We start from the raw sequence: 6,827 nt of genomic DNA on the forward strand, positions 1-6,827 counted from the left end.
ATACCATGTAAGAATTTGCCTAAGGAAATCATTCAATGCCAAGATCAAGAAGCTCGGTAGATAGCACAAGAGAGACAAATAGTGATCAAATGAGAATATCAATAATGATCAAAATGATAATGGATATTAGATGAATAAATACTAGAAGTGCCTATATATAAAGGCAACTAGAATGACTAGGAGTTACCAAAGAGATAATCATCATGACTAAGCACATGTCCACCAAGAGTGGATTATTCTCCATTGTGCATGAATGGACGTGCAACAATGAGAGGATAAGAATACAAAGGTGTATCTCATAAAGAGATGTAGTAGACAACATGTGCTCAATTGGAGTGCAAACAACTATGTTGTCTACATGATAACTCATGTGAATATGCAAACTTATAGGTGTCTACATGACAACTAGTATGCTAATGCATTAACCTAAATAAACTTAAGTAAAGTGTAAATAGTAAATACTTATTTACACCAACACCTTCGATAAAGATTTAACCATCACAGAGAAAAAGCATGTTAATTGCATCATCGCAGGTTTGGACTACTAGGTATATTTAATGTTGTGATCTTGCGAAAAGGTCAAAGTCAAGAATGAATCAATCGTCATAGCATCGTGTCAAACAAAAGTATCAAATGAATGATACAAGGGAAATGAAAAGTTGAATGCATTTAACCGCCAGATCTAGAAATCTATGGTTATCATTGGGTTGCATGTAGATTAATACAGTTAAATATAATGTTGCAAAGTTGTGAAGAATAATAAACAATCAACATCAAATGGTCATTACATCATCGCTGGTAATCATGCGATCAAGAGCTTTTAAGTTGCGAAGTTGCAAATGAATGGAAATCACATGGTCACTAATAATTAACGCAAACCCTAGGTTAACATTGCGACAGAGTGAAAACATAGTCATCGCATGGTCGCAGGGTTAGATGCAAGGTTAAACATCAAGGTTAGATGCAAGGTTAATGATCGTTGCTGGTTTGGGATAACTCATGGTTAAGGAAATGACTAAGTGAAACTAAAGAATCGCATTGTCACAAGAAGTTTAAAGTAACCTACAGTTAAGGATGAGAAATCGTGAGAGTCAATCATTGCGTGATTGCAAGCTATAAGACATTCAAGAAATGTTAAGTTGTGAACTAGTGACTATAGTAATAGTTAAAATCAAATTAGTCATCACATGGTCGCAAGTTAGAAAAACAGTTAAGTTTAATCTTGTGAAATTGTGATCATGGTTAATGAATAGTTATGGTCCAGTCATCATGATTAATAAAATAAAGGCATGCTAAGTTGGGAAGTCATGAAAAATATTCAATCACATTGTCACATCGAAGGAGAGCATCAAATGAATGGTAGTTGCAAAAATATGACATGGAATATATATACATGGAAAAGAAAGTGAATCGCGGCCATCTGATTTCAAGAAATTGATGATGGTTGTATTCTCGCTTTCCATAGATGATTGAAGTTTAACCAATGCAAGAAAATATGATACTGACATATGTCTACAAAGGGATCTACATAAGAGATGGTAAGGAATAAAATAAGGAAAGTTTATTAGGATTTAATCTAGACTGTTGATCTCATATCAATGATGGTAATTCAAAAATACAGTAACCATTGGAATATAAATTATATTGAATTGCCACCAAAAAATAAAATATGAACAATTGAAGATTTCTACAAAAAAAATTTAAGTTGTAGGAAGATGAATAGTTATCATATGTTTTTAGAAGTACCATGGATCCAGAATCATTGATGGAAAAGATGCCGCGTATTCATATCATTGAATAATTTCATATTTTATTTCCTTTTCTATTTTGTGAATGTTACTTTACTGAACTGAAAAATGACTGAAAACTATAAATGTAATTTCTTTTGATAAGACAAAGGTCAGTAAACTTGATGGTGAATTGGCTATGTAATTCCATTTACCCTATTTTCTTGTCATGTTTTGTTGCCCATTGTTATATTAGTTTTGTGTTGAGAGTTGAAGGATAATGATATCTGATCCTGTGATAATCGGGTGGATTCCATTTCACTTTGATGTTTATAGTATAGGTGATTCTATTTACTTTCTTCATGTATGATTCTACTTCATCTCTTGTTAGTTTTATAACATGTTAGATAGTTTCATTGGGAATTGAAGGATAGATGTGTATGAATCTATTAGTAACTTGTTGAATTCCATTTCATTCAAGTCTAATAGTCAAAGAAATTATAGTTTCCCTCATGTATAATTCCTCTTTCATTCCTCTTTGCATTTTAGATAACTTAATCTGCATTTAGAATAGAAGTACGAGTCAGAAATTTCAAGATAATCTACTACAGTCATTCCATTTGATGTGTTAGGTTATCCAAATCTACATCTTGCCTGAGTTGTTTGTGTCTACAAATAACTTGGTTATCCTTTACTGCTCTTAGGTTAAAAGCTTATTCTATCAAACTCCTGATCTAATCAAGAAATATGCATTGCACATCATTGTATGTCTTAAGGCAGTTGTACCTTGTAATTTAAAGGGCAGTGAAAGAACACATACACTGACACATTTGTTGGTAACATCCTTTTGTATCTCCAAAACATTGGGTATCAAAGATTCAAGATTATAAAATCTAATAAGAAACCAAAATATCAACCAACAATTTTTGGCGACTCTACTGGGGAGGATTCAAATAGAAGTTTTGAAGAATTTTCCTTCGTGTTAGTTTGCACTCTAATTTCACATATATTTTGGGTTGCAAATTAGGACTTGTGGAAGTCAAGTGTTTGCCATAAGAACTTGATATCAATTTTACAACCTCAACTTGCTAGAAAGAAGAAAGTTTATTTAGAGTTGAAGACTGGTAAATTTTCATTGATCATTAGGGTTAAGGTAAACTCAAAACACCATTTTTTGAAACATTTGATACATCTTGGATTCTAAGTATACAAGGAGTGCTAAAGAAAGAGGGAGAATTGACCCAATATTTGAGGAACTCAAAAAGGCCAACTTCCCTATTTTAGAAGATATTTGCAGACAAGGAAGAACAAATGGAAGAGAATCAATAGCTAAATAACTCCAAGATACCCACTTGCCTACAGTTGTTTCTAATAGAATAAAGATAAGTCATTCTTTTGCTCTTCCTATTGCCAAGAATTCTATTCCTCCTATATTTGATGCTTTGTTGTTAATTGGTACTACACTTCCTATTTTTGTTACATTTCAAGAAAATTAGAATATTATAATAGTAGCTATGGCACTCCCTTGGGGAAATGCTATTGGTCCTCTCTCCCTAACAAAAAATAATAATTTTCTAAGAGCATCAAGGAAAAAATTTTGAAAATTTAATGGTGATGGTACTATCTCTGCAGAACAACACCTAAGTGCTTTCCATAAAGCTTATAGTGTAGTGAACCCTCAACATGATGATGTGACTATTAGAATGTTTGTGGATACCCTTGTAGATAATGTTGCTAATTGGTTCCAACAGTTACTTTTAGGATGCATCATAGATTGGAATAGTATGAAACAAAGGTTTGAAGAATGTAACAAAAGTACAGAGGATGCACAAGTTTTGTTATTACAATTGGCACAAATAAATAAAGAATCATCAGTTTCTATGAGAGATTTTAATGCAAAATTCAAAAAACTTATCAAGAGAATACCTACTACTAGTGCACCAATAGATGATAATAAGTAAACCTTCTACATTACCTCTATGCCTTCTAATCTGGGATATCAAATTAGAAGAGAAAATTTAGCAAAATTATAAGCTGCCCAAACATTAGCTATAGAGATCTAGAATGACATGATAGCCTCTGGTGAGTGGAAAAGAGAACTTCAATATGGAACCATGAGTAATACAGCTAGTATTTCAAATAATACAGAAGCCATGCTTCAAAAATAATCTAATGAAGTCATTTCATTGAAGAAACAAATCAATAGGCCTGCTCATTCTTATCATCAACCTCGTCAAGAAAGTTCTAGGTATCCAAATAGAGGCAAAGCATTGCAAATACCACCTATTCAATAGAGATTAGCAATTAAGGGTCCTCCCAAAAGACAAAATATGTGTACCTTTCATCTAAGGGTGGATCATGATTGAGATACATGTGTTACTATGATAAGATATAAGTAGATGGTGGATAATAAAGAACAAACAATTGAATATCCTAAAAGTGAGGATGATCATGTTCCTTGTGGCAACTCTGAAAACTTTTTCTTGGAGTACAAATTAGATTCAGAGATAGGAGGTGACTACTTTACAACTCTAGAAGGACCTCAGTTGACAGTAATGACCAGAGTTCAGTGTTGAGAATGGGTTGAAGAAGCTAATCAAAGAGGGAGATTGTTGAGAACATACAAGTATGACCAATATGCTTCAATCATTGTTTTGTCATTGATATCAAACCTACTATTTGTTGGTAAGACAACTGGTTGTATGATTTAAGTATTATCACTTAAATGATTGATGAAGAGGATTTGATCAAAAGATGTAACAATAGCACCTCGAGGAAAGGTTGAGTTATGATTATGTAGTGAAGTACAAGAATCAGTTAAGATAGTGATGATATGATGTATTGATAATCTGCTTAAGGTTACAAAGGTTGGTTACACTAAGAAAGTTTAGAAGAACAAAATTCACACAAAGTTTGTCTACCAAGCTTGACCGAGTGGATAATAGGTGCCGAGCAAAGTTAGTGCAAGCTGAGCAAAAAATTAGTTGGAGCCAAGTAAAAGTTCATTCTAGTGTATGCCGAGCAGAATAGTGGATGCTGAGTAAAGTTCAGTTGATGTCGAGCACTGGTAAACTTTAGTTCATGTTGAGTAATTTCATAGTGGATGTCGAGGAACATAGTATGTATCGAGCATCAAAAGAAAGATAATGCCGAGTTGCTACATTATTTAAAAGATCGTGAATTCGATGAATCTGAGCTGACAAATTTGTTTTCTTGGATTATGTGAACCAGGTGGTAGATAAGGATGATGAGATGGTGGCACTGACTTCAAGGTACACTATTTTAGTTGAATTCAAAGTGGATTCTAGAAGTTTCTAGAAGAGATATGAAATGTGGGATAGATACATTGTACCCTACCTAATCCATCCTAACCCTAAATTGGATGATGGAGAATGAGTGGCAAAAAATCTTAATTTCCTATTTATATGAATGGTTGGTCATGAAGAAAAGTTGTCATGTGTGAGAACCTAAGGAATACAAGGAGTCAAGGGTTTTTCTTCATCAAGTGACCTAAGAGAAGACTACATTGGCATGTTAAGCAAGAAGGCTTAAGGATATGTATGCTTGAAGGGTGAACAAGCTATCAGAGCTACAAAGTATGAAGGCCAAGAAAAATTGAGGTCTGAATAGAGATTAGTAACCTACAAATGAAGTAAGTTGTATCAGGTCAAGCCTTACTATTACTTTCTAACAATTGTATCAATGTAGGGTAAATTCTTTGGATTAAAGTTGACCTAATAGTCATTTGTAAATCCTTTAACTGGGTGACATCCCAATTGAATGGTCTAAATTCCTCTAACAAGGCCCACTCCTAATAGGGTGATTGAAATCTTTTAATAGGGTCACATTTAACAGTGTGTATTGTAACCTTTAACAAGGATAGCCTTTCACAGGGCATTACTTCAAAAGAGTGAAAAGAGTAGCATGTTACTGGTGGTTTTTCCCAAACTGGGTTTCCACATAAATCATTGTGTCAACTGTGTTGATGAATCTATTATGTTTCGTGTTTTACATTTCTACAAGTTGATTAGACAGTAACCTACAAGTTTTTAAGTGATTGCATAATCTTATGGATGCATGCATGATGAATAATATTTTATGGGTTCACTAAGCTATGAAAAGTTTTAGTTATACATCTGGACCTTGGATAACTTATTCACCACCCCCCCCCCGGCTCGTTATTGTAAAGTATTCCAATAATTGGTATTAGAGCCATCTGCTTAAGAGAACTAGTTTGAAGGTACTCAAAGCACAAAGATCAAGATGTTGAAAAGAGATATGCCCAAGCTCAATAGAGATAACTTTCCTCCATGGAAAAGTTTGATGAAGCTACACCTTGGGGGACTTGGAGAACATGCACAATCTTGCATTACCACTGAGCATGTTGATCCTGCTGGAGTCCTAACTGCTGAGGATATGAAGAAGAAGAAAGAACACATTTAGGAAATGCTTGAGATTGCCTCTTCCCTAAGCTATGCTGAGTTTGATGATATCAAAAGTCTTGACAGTGCAAAAAAAATGTGGAATGCCCTAACCACTATCTATGGAGGAGATGTAAATGTTCTAAGAGCCAAAGCTAAAAGTCTTAGAGGTAAGTTTAATGATATGAGAATGGAACAAGGTGAGAAAATTGCTCAATATGTTATTAGGATAAAAGAAGTTGTTAATGCAATAAGAGGAGCCACTAGTAAAATAGATGATGATATTGTAGTAAGCAAAGTTTTAAGGACACTACTACCTGTATATGCTATTAGATTTTCTACAATTCAAGAATTGAGATGTATACAAGGGAATGATCTATCACTTGAAGGTTTGGTAGGCAGACTTACTGCTTTTGAGCTATCGAACTTAGATAATTACAAACTTGAGAGTATTGAATCCACTTTCAAAGCTAAAGTGTCATTGAAGGAACCTAATGAAAAGAAATAGAAGAAAAAGAAGAAGTATGTGTCTAGTGACAATGATACAGATGAGGAGGATGTTGAACAACTTGAAACACTACTGACAAGAAGATTCCATAAAGGTAAAGGAAAGTTCAAAGTTAAGTTACCTATCATTTGTTTCAATTGCAATAAAGTTGGTCATATTGCTGCTAGATGT

Source organism: Cupressus sempervirens, chromosome 7 (genome assembly GCF_028749045.1).
Source record: "Cupressus sempervirens isolate cs-2001-9-10 chromosome 7, ASM2874904v1, whole genome shotgun sequence".
Taxonomy (NCBI): Eukaryota; Viridiplantae; Streptophyta; class Pinopsida; order Cupressales; family Cupressaceae; genus Cupressus; species Cupressus sempervirens.